This window comes from Candoia aspera, chromosome 3 (assembly GCF_035149785.1).
Source record: "Candoia aspera isolate rCanAsp1 chromosome 3, rCanAsp1.hap2, whole genome shotgun sequence".
Taxonomy (NCBI): domain Eukaryota; kingdom Metazoa; phylum Chordata; class Lepidosauria; order Squamata; family Boidae; genus Candoia; species Candoia aspera.
Window position 1 is genome coordinate 167,041,723 of NC_086155.1, and position 16,569 is coordinate 167,058,291.

General features: G+C 38.0%; 1 protein-coding gene across 11 annotated transcripts in view; it reads left to right on the forward strand.

The window, feature by feature from the left end:
- Positions 1–16,569, forward strand: part of DTNA (dystrobrevin alpha) — a 216,578-nt gene that overhangs the window by 51,036 nt on the left and 148,973 nt on the right. The gene's annotated exons all lie outside the window — the stretch shown is intronic.

A 16,569-nucleotide genomic window follows, 5' to 3' on the forward strand; every position in this document is an offset into this window, starting at 1 on the left:
TTTAGTCATTGCGACTTACAAAAATGTTACTGTAGTAGAAATATATTCCATGCGTCCCACCTTTTGAAATTATCTGCAAAAGAGCTTCTTCTAAGTCGCTTGAAGGAGAATAAAGTCCTTCAGTTGTGTTTTGTTGTGAGGTTTTTGTTTATATGGCCAATATAGAATTTTTAATCCTCTAGTTAATATTTTAAGGGTTATTTATAGTCATCAGAGAATATTTGGCTAAAATATGAAGTGCCATACCTGGCTAGAACCATTCTCCTCATTTGATGGAAAAGCTTATGGATTTGACATTTGGTTCCTTTTGCTAGTTGTCTAATTCCAACGCCATTTTTGGGAGGGAGGCTATAATGAAAAAATTAAATGTTTGAAGTTCAGTTATTTTTTCTTCCCAGTTATTATGATTGAGAGGAAACAGAAAATATTTATAAGAGCAAATTAAAAATTCGGAGGAAACAAAATGGAGATTATAACTGGTTGTAATAGCTGCAACCCCTTAAACTTGTATTACCACTTATGTTTGGAATAGTAAGGATAAAATAATTTGTGGATAATAATTTGTAAGGATAATTCATGCTAGAAGCTGCAGAGGGTGGCAATCCTTCTTTACCTGTTTTCTTACATAGAAGGAGAGGGATATGCTCAAGACCCACGTGAAAAACCTCTCAACTGCTCAAGTGAATGGAGCAGATCCAGTTTATGTGTGTTAGGGTGTGTGTTTGTGGTATTCCACATGCTGGATAACAATCTACTAGTACCAGATGGGTCAAACTATGGTCCATTAAGAATTAATACCAAGGCCAAAGAAAAATGCAAAAATATAATCCAACAACAAAAAACTGTTTCTGTCTACAATAAATCTTGCCTTGAGCAACATCTCAAATGTGACATTTTTGTGTAGCTTTTACACAAGAAAACAAATATTATGTCATAAGGCTACAGTAAATGTTTTCATATTTAACTTTTTAAACATGTTTATCCATCTCACAGTTTTTTCACTGATTTCCGTAGTACTTGTCAATAAAACAAAATCCTAAAGTATAAATGAACTGTTCAGCAGCTAGATAGTTTGTATGTAATTCAGCTGAAGATCTGATATGAAATGGAAACTGACTCATAATGCACTGAAGAGTACCCATATGAATTAATGTCATTTCTCCTTTGCTATTAAAACAGACCAAAACAGTAAATTATTGTTCTTTTTCTGAAGAACCCATGAGTTTTGCAACTTAGCGAGGATTCCTTCATTTCCATGGAGATAGTTCACCCACCAAACTGTGTTCCTTCTCAGTGGGTAATGGGGGCAGCAAGGTCCAACCAACCTGATCTACACTGAGTGGGAATGATAGAATATGTGCAATGCTAACACATTTAAATGTGGAAGGATTTCTCCTCAGAGTAACTGAAGCAAAGTTCTTTGAAAGTAAAAAGTTTAAAAATCACTGGGTTAGACAATCCTTACACTCAAGGCTGTCCCTGACTATAGTTATTGTAAATGAATAGTTTGTGGTAGAAAGAAACTTACTGTTTATTTTTAATATAGTTTTTATAAGAATTTTATTAAGTTTCAAGCAAAGATAAAAGCTACAGAAAAACAAAAACCTACAAAGAACAAAAAACTTAAGTGTAGAAACACAAGAGAAAATTTTTCAAAATTACAAAAAAGGTAACTTCTGACTTTTAACAGCAAGGATATACAACAATTTTCCATAATCAATCCTTTACTCTGTATTAAACCAAAATCACATTATTTCTATAAATCATTCCATTGGCATATTATAAAAATCACTAAATACAGTTGCTCCCTCCCCTTATATTAAAAGAAAATATATATATAAACCTCCTAATCAACTTCTCTCCCAAGATAACATTTATTTAATTATTTCCTTCCTACTACTATTCTATACATTCCTGTCTACTATAATAAAGATCAAACTAAAAAGCATATAAATTGTCTGCCATTGTACTTGATAATATAACAATTTTAATAATCTTAATTAAACCCAAAACCCAAGACATTTATTTTTTATTATAAATTAATAATCTTAATCCAGATTGTTAAAGATAAATGAAATCAGCCAAACCCTAAAAGCAATCCAGATAAATATTCTTAAACCTTTATCCCACTTCAAAATAAACCAGAGCATTTACATATCCCCACAATGCGCACAGAGCTTTTTTCTTTAAAAAATCGAACAGCCCACCTGCCCCCCTCAAAAACTCCAACTTCTATTCAGGAGACTTCCCATACATAGTAACCCCTTCTTTTCCATGGCGTTCCATCAGAAGATCAATTTCACTAATGCCTTGCAACTCGATCTCTCCCTTTAATTTCTTCAACTCGACTATCTGATCTTCATCCAGCATTTCAACAGAAGTCCTGATCTCACTCTTAGAAGAGACATTTCTATCACTGTTAAATTCCTCAGTTTCATCCATGACATCCCCAACCAGATGACACATTTTAGACCTCATGTTTTCCACAAGGTCCTGAATGCCTTGCATAAAAATTTGGTAGGAATCAGAAAGAATCTGTTTAAAATCTTGGTGGAAGTCAGAGAATGTTTAAAATTCTCCATGTCTCATGCAGTAGGTTATGGTGCCCCCTAGGAGCGTAACCAGCAACAGTCAAAGATATGAAAGAATTCGGAAATGTATTTACACAAACAAAAGTGAGATATGCAGACAGTTCCTCGGGGAAAGTAGAAGCAGAAAACTGAAAGTTCAAAACAGCCAATTCAACATGTAGGAAAATGGTAATATCTTCAAAATTTAGTACAAAAATAATAACAGGGAGACATTGTTTTCCATCCAAATATTAAGGAGGATTGAGAGTAAATAAAGTCCAAAACTTAAAAAGAATTTTTAAAAAAATTGATCCCAAAAATAATGATAAGCACCAAGAGAACTCGCTTCTCCTTGCTGTAGAAAGCCTCTCTTAGGGTATGCGTACTTAAAAGAAATATAAATTGAGTGATTTAGAAATGGGGTGGCTGGTTTTAGTGTCCCTTTAAGGCTACAGCACGGCTTGGAAATGGTGACATCCCTGCCTCCCGGCTAGCTCTTACCAGTTGAGCGCGAACACTGTTTGCGATCTTTTAGCTGCAAGCAGCCGTCTGGAGGACAGATGGGGTGATTCCAGGTGTTTTCATTTTTCTGGAAAAACACTCCTGGGCTTCAGGAAAAACCTGCATGAGCCTGAAAAAACTGCTGCATTGTCAGTTCTGCCTGCTGAACCTGTGGGCACAGCTGTTTAGTCTGCCATGTCCCCACCGGAAGTCTGTTTATTTTTAATATATTAACTGCTGCCCTGTGGGCTTGCTATAGATCTTAGATGTTTAACTTGTTCACAGTATGAGGTCAAGTGAGTTTATTACCTAATGAAATCTGTAATAACTCTTCCATTAACATAACATGAAGAAATCTTTAGCAATAATTTCAGAATGTGTTCTTTGTCAGATGGTTTGCATCCATAACTATTTTACATTATCTCCAAGAAATATATTTTGAATCCATTTTCGTCCCATCAATTTAAAAACTGACCACTGTTTCAGTGGGTATTATATCTCAAAACTTTGGACTAAGCTAGCAAAGATTAGCCAGCACCCACTGTACCTATTTCATAGGTCATTAATCCTGCCTCTTTCTCTGGGATCTGTTTATAGGTTAATGGGAAACTACATAACAGGGAAATATTTTCCCTAGAAAGGAAAAACATAAATTTATTTACCAAAGTGAAGTGGATAGAAATAAATCATACTGGCACAGTCCTGCCCTGTTTTATCATAGTTTACATTTTTAACTAAAGCTGGCAAAGTTATGGCATTCAGGATGACTCAGTATGAAAAAATTTGTAAATACATGCATATTTGAGTATGTTATGAGCTGTATTCAGAAACTGTCTCACATTTTAATGATTTAAGCTCCAGATTTAAAATTCTATGTAAGAAAATTTTATTTTTGTACCTTCCTGAATATGGTAATAATCTTCTGTGAAAATAGTCCAGTCTTTCATTTGACCAATGTAGGTGACTATCATGTTATGCTTGTGTATCATGCTTGAAACAGTAATACCAGCTTTGATTATAAGAACTATTAAACTGAAATTATTCTTTTAGACTGGAGTTGATGTTACTGCGGACATTGTGCAGTCCTTAGTCTTTACCATCCACAACAACTTCAGTTGTTGTTTGCCATATTTCCAAATTTGTGCTTCTGAAAATTCTCTCTTCCATCTTGTTTAATCCCCACATCTATTTTTATTACCATGATAAAACTACATAAAAACATAAGAAACATCAGAAGACTGAAGAACTGAGTGATTACAGGGATCTCTCTGGAGAAAAAAACTATAGCTAGAGGCAGAGGAACTATTATTTATTAGTTAATTTTATGCTGCTCTTCCTTCCAAATAATTCAAATAATTATCTCAAAATTCAGAAATAGGGAGATGGAGGCTATGCATCTCCCAAGCAACATAGAGTTTTAAAGGTATTAGCACTTTGGATTGAATTGGAATCTGGAATTGGAATAGCAGCCCATACAGTACTTAAGAACACACATGATTTATTTCATTTGGAGGTACTATGCAGCAGTCTCCCCACAGAATTATAAAACACATTGGAAGTAACATTAGCCATATTTAAGTAAATTAAGGGAAATTAAAACTATAACCCAGTCCTGTTGGTTTTATGTTCTAGCCCTGCCTCCTTTTGTTGGTGGCCCCTGGCATGCCATGCAGAGGCTAAGACTTGCCCTTGGCCTAAAAAAGGTGGGGCGTTTCTGTCCTTCAGCACATAAGCAGTTACTGGATAGAATAAATTGTAGCTCTCTCAGTGTCTCAATGCTCTTGGAAGGTAGTGTTTTCTTCAGTTTTGTGTTATCAGTTAATTGTATATCAGAGTATTAGATACTATCTTCCATTTGCTCAGTTTTCAAGGTTAGGGTTAGGTTAGGCTTGGCTTGGCTTATAGGATCTACCTGGAGCAAGTGATTGGTGTGAATCGGGCTGAAACAATATGCAACAGAGGACTTTGGAGCAATTCACACCAAAAAACAACTTTGTCCATGAGTTGAAACTAGTTGGTGGCTATTTGATAAACCTTCTTCTTTCCTTTGGTATTCTAGTAATCTTCATCCAAGATGTTCTGCAGTTTGGGGAGAATGCTGGCACAGTTTAATAATATGACATAGCATGTGCTGCTGTGTCATTTTACAAGCAGAAGCAAGTAAGAACTCAAAGGCAGCTGGCAGGAGAGATGGCAGCAGCAGCATCCTATGGGTCACCGCTCCCGCAAACCTAAGCTGCAGTGTGGATGGGGGCGGGTTCAAAATGATTAAATAGAAAGGAAAGCTCTGGGTCTGTGTACTAGAAGTTTTGCTGCTCTCACAGTCACTGAGAAGCCCTGTGTGGCACAAAGCAATTCATAGGACCTGTCTGGTGCCTCTTTTACATCCATAAAATACCCACATGGAGAGATATTAATTAACCTTTTACAAGCTGAATCTCTGCAGCTGCCATATTGCACTGCCTGTCATGCTTAACACACAGCAACCAACTCAAATCAGCAGAGTTGTTAAATATTCACATCTTAGAAACAACACTTGTAGGTACTGCAAAAGCTTGGAGTGGGAGAGGAAGAAACTTGGCATAGGCTGATTCAGCAACTGTACAGTGCTAATTAATATTTGGGATTTTGAAACATAAATCAGACATGCTTTGAAGCATAAGACAGTCATTTAATAGATATTGCCACAGGCATTGTTTGGCTCTTGTATAGCTCCTGTGCTGGCAGCTGCATTCAGGAGAACTGAAGGGCATTGTTACCTTCCTGGAAGGATTCTTTTCCCCGTTTTATCACTTGTCATTTAGCTACATTAGAAAAATATATTACATTAGTTTTGTGACTTAAAACTTTGGTTGATTTTTCACTAAAATTGAATTCAGCATCACAAAGTCTGATTTTATCAAGGCCTTTGTTGCTCCTTTTTCTCCCTTTGTTTCTCGCTTTGCTTCCCACATTCTGTTGCTTTTGTACTGTTCCCTCACTAGGATAAACATTCAGTTCTAAATTTATCAACACACCTTCTTTCTGTCCAACCAGAATCAGCAATTACCAGATTCCATTGAAACCTCAAAGTTTGAACAAATGAACACATGAGATACAAAGAGTAGATAGGAATATTGTGTCATAAGAATAAATAAAACATAGCTGCTGTGGCCTAAGATAGTCACCTTAAAGTCCCTTCCTGGTAAATCATGGGCATTCAGCATAGACAATATTGGGCTACATGGATTGATGAACTTGATACAACTTTTCAGACTTGCAGGATAGGCACAGAACATGGAAGTAGATCCTGTCTATCTAGGCACCATTCATACATACGGTCATTTAGGAGTTGGCTGAAGAGCATGAAACTTTCATGTGTGTTATTCTACATGAGATGCTTTCCATGGAGTACGTCCCATGTGATACAGTCAATGTAAACACTGGGGTTAAACTATATATTATGCTAATTTATATTGTGATTTGTTTGTGTTTGGCTTAGTGGTCATGTGTGCTCACCCACTGTAGTTTATACACAGTACTATGGTTTATTGCTTAGTACAGTGTGTAATCACAGGGGATTTTGGCTTATTCTACAAAGTGTGGTTTAGCATGAGGTGCGAACCAGGCTGAGGATTTGGGGGGGGGAGTGATTACGTAACTTCCAGAATAGATTGTGGGAATGCTGTGAACTTAAGGCATCTTACCTCGAAAAATAAATTAAATGAACAGCTATGGAATGAGGAATTACTGGCTTGTCATTTATATTTGTGAAATTGATTTTGGAAATTATAATTGATCGCATACTGTAATTGGGCTACCTTTTATCTGTCTGGCTCATACCCCAATCTTTTTTCTTGGATTCCCAGTACTCCTCAGCCTTTTCCCAGGTAGATGTCAAACAAAAAGACCTAAGGCATGTCTTTCTGGTGTACAAACTGTTTTAATAGGTGATGAAAGCCCTTGTGTATTTTTATTATTGGGTTTAAGATTATTATTTACACACATATCCAAAAAATAACCACTTAACACAACTGCCTCATCTCTGTCCTTTCCCTGCAGTAAGCCTTCTTACAGTCCTTTCCTTTACTTGGACCCTAGTTTTTTTTTTAAAAAGTCTCTTCACCACAGCTGAAACTAGTGCACTTTTTTCTTTATTACCCCCACCCCAACAACCAACCCCGTAGAACTAATTATCTCTTTTAACCAACCCTCAGCATCCTCCAACTCTGGCTCTTCGGCCACAAAGCAGAGATGAGCACCATCCCCTACTGTTGGACACGTCCAAAGGGAACCTTTACCTTTTTTTACAACATCCTCCAACCCCTCCCCCCTCCCAGCAAGGAGAGTGAATTTTAACCCTTTTATGGCTGTCAAACCCATTTTACATTTCACCATGGAGGAAATGTATATGATAACCTAAAGTGGCCTTCCATAATGCTATTACCTAAATGTTCCACTGGTAAGGAACTGTGATTTGAGTGTAAACACAGTGGCAAATCCCTTTAAGATATGTGAAATAACATGAAATATGTGTGCCTGACTACAAAAGGTAGCAATCTGCTTAGGTCTTTAAATGCATGTTCTCTCTCCAGATTGACAAGCATTGTTTTCTCCCGCTCCAAGTACTGATGCTTGTTGGTAAGTAACCTTGTGTCCATATCCTGCTCAAAAATAGAAGCCGATGTGCTTATTTATTTATATTTCTTGAGTCTAATATAAGCCACCCTTTCAAACTGTCTCTCCCACACTATTCCTGTGTTGTCCCACTAAGTAATGCCTAAGGACTAAACTGAGAAGCCTTCCCATTAACAACCTTGAGAGACTATGGCATTACTTTTGTGTGTGTGTGCTTGTGCCTTTGAGTCAGTGTTGACTCCTGGTGGCTGCCTGGACAAATCCCTGCGGTTTTCTTGGCAAGATTTCAGAAATGCTTTCCCATTGCCTGCTTCCTAGGGCTCAGAGAGAGAGGGACTGGCCCAAGGTCACCCAGCTTGCTTTGTGCCTAAGATGGGACTAGAACTCACGGTCTCCTGGTTTTTCGCCTGATGCCTCAACTGCTACACCAAACTGGCTCTTATGGTGTTACTACTCTATGCTTATTTAACAGACTTGAATATTTTATGTTGAAGTATGCATAGTCCTTGACTTATGACCATTAGTTTATTGAGCGTTCGAAGTTACAACGATGCTGAAAAAAGTTATTTATGACCAGTCCTTGCACTTACAACTGTTGCAGCGTCCCCATGGCCATGTGATCAAAATTCAGGCACTTTGCAACCAGCATGTATTTACAACGGTTGCAGTATCCCAGGGTCACGTAATCACCATTTGCGAACTTCCCAGCTGGCTTCCGACAAGCAAATTCAATGGGGAAACCACATGATTCACTTAGAGACCATGATGATTCACTTCATTGCCACAAGTAATGTCATAAAATCGGGTGCGGTCACATGATGCCTAGCTTAATTACTGCACCACTTAACTATGAATTTCCTGGTCCCTATTGTGGTCGTAAGTCAAGGACTACCTGTAAATTGAAGCACTCAGATGTGCTTGTTGTATTTTTCTTTAATATTCTGTCTATCCAAAATCATGCCTCTGGTTTCACTCAGATTCGGCTGACAGCCTAACATTCTTGGATACCATCAGCTTTAGAGATTAGAGAAAGATAGCAACGCACTTAACTTAGAATAGAACATTAATACGTGTATATCTATCTGTCATTCTTCACATTCTCTTATACAAGAAAGACAGATGATTTAATACAGCAGTAATGCCTTTCATCCAAAGCAGAGTTCATCTAAGGATTTCAAAGTGCTTTATTGACTATTTACACTGGTAGGTGAGGATACATAACGAGCACTTAGCAAACTTTCTTACAGTCATTTTTATAGCAATTTTATTATAAATTACAATTAAAAAGATAAAAACTAATACAAACTAAAAAAGAAAACAAAATGATTTCCCCCTTCATCACAACAAATATAAACAATTTTACTAACATCACCTTCTCTTAAAATACAACAAATGATCTTTTCTTCCCATATCCCATCTCTTATCTATAAACAGATCCTTAAAACCTTGTCATTCAGTCCTGATTGACAAAAGTCAAATAAACCAACTTTATATTCCTTCCTATTACTTTTAACAATCTCGATCTTTAGTTCCTTCAAATAAGCCCTTCAAGGCTTTTAGGAAGGGTTGATGCCTAAAGTAATACCCTGGATTGAAGTGACCGAGCCTTCAGGCTGTCATTTAGTGCCCTGGTGTGGTAGAATTTTACAGATCACTTTTAAGTGTGCGTTCACCTATTATTTTTCCCAGATGAACCTGATCTGAAGGTGTCATTAGCAGGCTGAAATGCAGCTTGGCTAGCCTAGTACTGTATTTTGATCAGCCCTCCGCCCCATGGCATCATACAAATGCCTCCATTTCTTTTACCCCAGTATTTATGTAGGGCAGATCTGTACTTCCTGCTTGGCTAATCACTGGCCAAGTGGCAACTTAACCACTTCTTGAGTGCAGGAATGGATTATGTTAATGTACATCTGTTATCTGTTAATGTAACCTTTCAGTAAAGTAGAATTAGTTCATCTGGGTGTGCTTCCTGTCTGGACTACTTTTCAAGGGGCCTGCCCTCCCCTCCCTGCCCGGGGGCAGGAAGCCCAGCCCACCCCCCTGGCAGCCTCTCCCAGGCTGCCAGTCTTTCAAGTCAAAGTCATTTCTCCCCTGTTGCCTTCACAACCCAAGAAACTAGGGAAGGTTCCATCTGAGATGTTTGCCACGTTCACATTCCTGCTGCACGCTAAGCTGCCTCTTATCCAACTGTTCCCCTGGCTGTGGCTCTCATCCCTGTCTCCCAAGGTCATTCCCACATACCATTACACCCATGAACTTCCATGGTTCAGGATAAACTGGAACCTGGGTGTTCCTCAGACTAGTCCAGCTCTTTAATGGTGATATGAAACTGGTTTTCTACAGTGCATCGGATTGAAAAGAAGTCATAAATGATTATGAAGGCTTCAGACCAGAGCTTGTTAATAAATATTGTTTCTCCAAATACTGAAGCCTTTGTTCAAAGTTAGGCCTATTTGGCAGCAGACTCTCAGGCATGACCTGGCCAAATTAGGTGCTTTCTTGTAGGCAAGAACAAAGCCATATACACAGAGGTGATTTGCCCTCTGTAGCATACAGAAGTCAAAACCTTTATATTTTCAGGTTTTTCTTCCCACTTCTCCATGTTAATGAATTTTTGGAAGCCTTGGACAACTCAGATATATCTACTGTTCATAATTTCCTCTCTAGCCTGGAAACAGCTGAGTGACACTTCACTAAATTCATCTCTTATACCAGTAGAATTTTTCTCCCTCTCTTTCTTCGTCCAGATAGAAGAAAAAGAAAATAGTGTTAACTTCTCTTTTGAATTCCTGTGGCTGCTGCTCCTCATGCTGCCAGTCACAAATCTACTCACTTATTTGAAGACAGTCATCTGGGTGAGCAAATTCCTAGGGCTGCTAAAGGCAGCTGCCACTACAGACAGATCAGTTTGCAGCAGGGTTTGGTACTCCTTGCCATTGCTGATTTTTTAAAATTTGTATAGATTTCCCAAGCAGATGACTAAGCTATAGTGGTGATGGCAGCCAACCCCATAGTAGTAGCTACTCACTCAGCCACATCTGTTTGCACTGCTTCTACTATATGTAGTACACGAACCAAAGCAGAGGGTAGGAAGGGAGAAAAGTTAACTACCGCAGTGTGTTGCATGTGGAACTAATTTTGAAGACATCTCTAAGTCTTTGATTAGAATAAAATGAATCTGCCAGGTTATTAACTTTGGGAACTAGTTTTGGGGAACATATTTCCCCAGAACTTGTGATAATTTTTATCGGAACATTTCCAGGCACAATTTAATGTTCTAGGAGTTAATTATAAAGACTTTGGTAGGTTGGGACAAGGGATCTGGACATCTTCTGTGTCTGCTACATGAATCTGCCTAAACTTTGTGATAGTCCTCTAAAAAAAGCTTTCTTCCCAAGCGCACCTTGCATCGGTTGCTTGGTAGTTGGTGAGTAGTGCAGCTTTCTCAGCTGTGGGATCAGGTATTGAGCACATTGCCTATCTGGTTTTCATGGCGTTTTTAGGATTTTTGTTCTTTAATGTTCTGACATGGTTGATGCTTCTGTGACTTTTGTGTTTCAATTCCAGTTTATTTTTTTATTATTTATTACTGGAAATTTTATGCTGAAATATAGTTATTACATCTTCCAAAGAACTACGTCTGAAGCTGTCTCTGACAGTACAGGTCCTTTACATCTCTGAATCTGACTTCAGATGTTTCATGCATGGACAACAGTATAATTCATATATATATTTATGCACTGCATTTACATAGCAGATCCAATACTGCATGATGAATTAATAAATGTTCCTGAGCAAGTTGGAGAAAAGCAGAAATGAACTGCACAAATTATTTTTTACTATAATAGCAGCTGGTAGTAAAAAAACCATCTCTGGTGCTTCATAGACATTTTATTTTCCCAGTTCAGGAGCAGTCATTTGAATTTGTACATTTAGTTGCTCTTTACTTGATGATATTTAATTAAAAACATTAAATAAAAAATTGCAACAACCAATATTTCCCAAATGAGAAATAATGCACATGTGTATGGTTATGTAAAATAATCTGTAGGTGCATCTAATAAATATTTTGCTGAAATAATAACTTAGTATGAGATTCAGTTTACAATAATGCAATGGATGTTATAATATGGCAAATTATCTCTGAAACTGTGTAACAAAACCCATGAACATGAGAACTGCAAATGGCTTAATAGGACTCAGCGCAGGAAGAATTCTGATTTGGACAGGATCTTAAGCACATAATACATTCTGTAAAAGTATGGATTAAAATTATTCTGTTGTCCTTTCCTGAGTCAGCATCCCATTTGTTCATGGTATGCTTTGATCTGAGAATTTGCTGAATTGCTATTACATAAATAGGACATCCCAGGCTTTTGGATAATAAAATCACACTTGAATCCTGCAATGACAAGGACTGTGTAAATAGCTACAGAACAGCTTTTCTGAAAGGATGTTCATTCTGATGTAGTTGTAAGATACACAGTTAGGTATATCCAGAGCTGTTCCTGCTTATTAGTCCTTTAAGAGATAAAATGTATAAATTGTTTCACAATCCAATTAAGGTAAAGGTTTAGCTGAAATTGGTTATGGGTTTTGTATAGCTTGATGGCTCCAAAAGTATGTATTCCTGAGTTGGACTGCAACTTCCCTATAAATTTAAAATTAAAGTGAATTCAACCCAAAACATTATTTCATGTCTATTGGGCATCTCTGTGTCTTTTCAGGAAGAAATTGATGGGTTCAGCTAATTGCTGGAGATGTGCCCAGAGTAGCAGTAGTTCATTTTATATGATATGGCCTGGTGCTGTAGTGGTTTCCTTTTGAAAATAATTGGACAGAAGTTATTTTTAACATTAATGTTGTTCTTGAAGACTAGTTGGTTTTTTGTACTTCTGAATTATGAGAAAAATAAAAGGATAATAGAAATGGATATTGTATGCTTTTATAATAGCACCCCAAAAATGATAGCACAAGTCTTATAGGTTGTTGTTTAACTGTTAACTAATAACAAATAATCTAAAAAATTATTTGAAGACCAGGAAGAAATTAGATGGCATATACTAGACTTTATGCTGGTTTTGTCCTGTTTGCAAAGCAAACTGACTTAAATGTTAATAATTCAATTATATAAACATGCTATGAAATTATATGTAAAACTAAGTGTGATTTACTATACAAAAATGGTATTTTTATGTTTTTCCCCCTCTCTTCTTTAAAATTTTTGAATTGTTTTAAAAAAAATCAGCTTTCTAATCAGTCCTAAGTTGGGGGACTGCGGAGAGAAGCAAAATGTGGGACCTTCTCTCTTGCTAAAGCCCCCCCTCCACTTGTATCAGCTAAGACAGGAGGTGACTATGTGACTTTCTATATTTCTGGACCTTCTTTATTCAGAATTTTCCTCCACTGAAATGGGAGGGTTGGAAACTAGCTAGTAGTTATACTGCTTGAAGATTGAAAACTCCAGGAAAATAAGAGGAATAGATACTGTATGCTTTTATGATCTCAACCCCCAAATGGCTTCCCCCTATGGTTTGCTTGCTTGTTTGTTTATTTTAAAAGACTTACATAACCGCTCATATTGTAAGAATAACCCTGGCAGTACACAAAACAGTACATTTGAGAGCCACTGTCGGTAATCCTGCTGTGGCAGATTTATCAAGCTTTTTGTGGGTATAAGAGGAATCCTCTGTGTAGGTGGGATGTTATGAGTATGGATGGTGAGCAGGAGGGGGCCCCTATCCAGGGGGGAAAACACATGCATAGTTTAGAGGCTTTGAACTGTCCTTCAAAGAAACTCAGAGCAGACCCGTTTTGAGGTTTATTATTTATTTATTTGTTTGTTTGTTTGTTTATCAAATTTATCACCGCCCATCTCCCCCACAAGGAGGGACTCTGGGCGGTTATCTGTCTGCATTTTCAACGCTCCTTCAGTTTGGTAGGATTTTCTGTCTACTATAGCAGATAATAAACAGATAATAAACACTAGAGACAATTTCCTCATCTCAGCGTGGTCTTTTGCTTAAGTCAGGACATCAATCCAACAAACTGAAGGAGCGTGGGAAACCCAGACAGATAAACCCCAACACTCAAGGTGGGTCTGCTCTGAGTTTCTTTGAAGGACAGTTCAAAGCCTCTAAACTACGCATGCATTTTCCCCCCTGGTTAGGGGCCCCTTCCTGCTCACCATCCATACTCCTAACATTGGGCTTCTCCATTGGTACAGCTTCTCTCTGCTGTTGGATGGGCATCTCTTCTATATTCTGACCGTTTGGAAGGTTTTCTGGGTGGAATAGCTGTATTTGACCCATTTGTGATAATTTAATACTTTAATTTGTGATACTTTAATATCAGATTAATATAGGCTAGCGTTCTCTTTTTGAACTCTCCTATTATACAATTCATGTTGTCTTTTGTATGTAATAAGATGTTTTGAATCATATTTTCTCTCAGTTTTCATTCTGATTTAAGTTTAGATATATTGCTTTATTTCTTCAGTTGACAGGTATTGCTACTGAGAGTAAATGTTTTTGTGAGACATAGGACTTTTCCATGTACTGGTAAGATATGGTAATTGACTTCTTCAAAGTTATAAAGAGAATTGTTGCTGAAACTAATTCTAAACTTGTTCCATAGCCTAATAAGGATATGAAATGTATTTGGCTTCAATGCTTCATGGTACTTGTCTGCCAAATTTTTACAGTGATCTGTTCCATTATGAATTTACTCTAAGTAGTAAATAGAAAAGTATATAATGGAATAAGGTGCCATATTCTCTGGCTCTGTCATGGTTTAACATTATTGAAATATGGGCTGCATCTGTTTCACCAGAAAGAAAGGGAAAAAAGCTAAATTTAAGATCCAGAGCTGGGCAGCAGAATAAAACAATAATGTGGAGATCAGTTTTCCTCCTTTTTTTTTTCTTTTGCATATGTCAAAGGCTTCCTCCATCTTGCCTAATAAACTTCAAATTTTGCATGTACTCAGGCGGCTAAACTACCTGTGGTATTAAATGCCAACTTCGCACCTATTATGCAGAGTTTTGCTTTGTTTTAATGTAGATTAAAGATTTGAGCAAGAAGAAAGAAAATCAGCCTTTCTTCTCCAGTTCACCCATTCCTGCACTGACAGTGGAAGGGGGTTCTTCTCAAAATAATCTGCGTGAGGTGGGGCTAGCCCCCCTTAGCCTGCAAAGGTGTTTGATATTTCTGCAGATTGTAGCATTCCCTTTGAGTCTGCTGGTATATCTTTCCTAAGTACATATGCTGTCAGTTTGACCAGCGATTGCATGAAAACATAGTGTGGTTTATTTGGTTTCAGTGTAGAATAATTATGATTAATGGCTTAGCATGTTGTGTGAACCCAACCAGTTAACTTATTCAACAAAAATTGCTAAGCATATCATGATGTAGTTCTGTCAGAAAGATGGTTAATATTATGTGTATCTATGTTTGCATATCTTCAGCAAAGGATCGTTACCTTGTCGTGGTGCTGGAGCTTGAGCACCTCAATGATGCCATGAGCTAAACCAGGAAGGAAGGGCCACCCAAGACGGGAAGGTCATGACAGAGAGGTCAGACTAAATGCGATCCCTGGGGAAGGTAATGGCAACCCACCCTAGTATTCTTGCTGTGAAAACTAAATGGATCAGTACAACCACAGATATGTCGGTATACCATCGGAAGATGAGACCCCCAGGTTGGAAAATGGTCAAAATGCTACTGGGGAGGAACAGAGGATGAGTTCAACTAGCCCCAGACGTGATGACGCAGCTAGCTCAAAGCTGAAAGGACGGCTAGCGGCCAATGGTGCTGGTGGTGAATGGCGAATCCGATGTTCTAAGGATCAACACACCATTGGAACCTGGAATGTAAGATCTATGAGCCAGGGCAAATTGGATGTGGTTATTGGTGAGATGTCAAGATTAAAGATAGACATTTTGGGCATCAGTGAACTGAAATGGACTGGAATGGGCCACTTCACATCAAATGACCACCAGATCTACTACTGTGGACAAGAGGACCACAGAAGAAATGGAGTAGCCTTCATAATTAATAGTAAAGTGGCTAAAGCAGTGCTTGGATACAATCCCAAAAACGATAGAATGATCTCAATTCGAATGCAGGGCAAGCCATCTAACATCACAGTGATCCAAATATACGCCCCAACCACAGATGCTGAAGAAGCTGAAGTAGAGCGGTTCTATGAGGATCTGCAGCACCTACTGGACAACACGCCTAAAAGAGATGTTATTTTCATCATAGGAGACTGGAATGCTAAGGTGGGCAGTCAAATGACACCTGGAATTACAGGTAAGCATGGCCTGGGAGAACAAAACAAAGCAGGACATAGACTGATAGAATTTTGCCAAGACAACTCACTCTGCATAACAAACACTCTTCCAACAACCTAAGAGACGGCTTTATACATGGACTTCACCAGATGGACAACACCGAAATCAGATTGACTACATCCTTTGCAGCCAAAGGTGGAGGACATCTATACAATCAGTAAAAACAAAACCTGGAGCTGACTGTAGTTCAGATCATGAACTTCTTCTTGCACAATTTAGGATCAGACTAAAGAGATTAGGGAAAACCCACAGATCAGCTAGATATGAGCTCACTAATATTCCTAAGGAATATGCAATGGAGGTGAAGAATAGATTTAAGGGACTGGACTTAGTAGATAGGGTCCCGGAAGAACTCTGGAGAGAAGTTCGCAACATTGTTCAGGAGGCGGCAACAAAATATGTCCCAAAGAAAGAGAAAACCAAGAAGGCAAAATGGCTGTCTGCTGAGAAACTAGAAGGAGCCCAAGAAAGAAGGAAAGCAAAAGACAACAGTGATAGGGGGAGATATGCCCAATTAAATGCAAA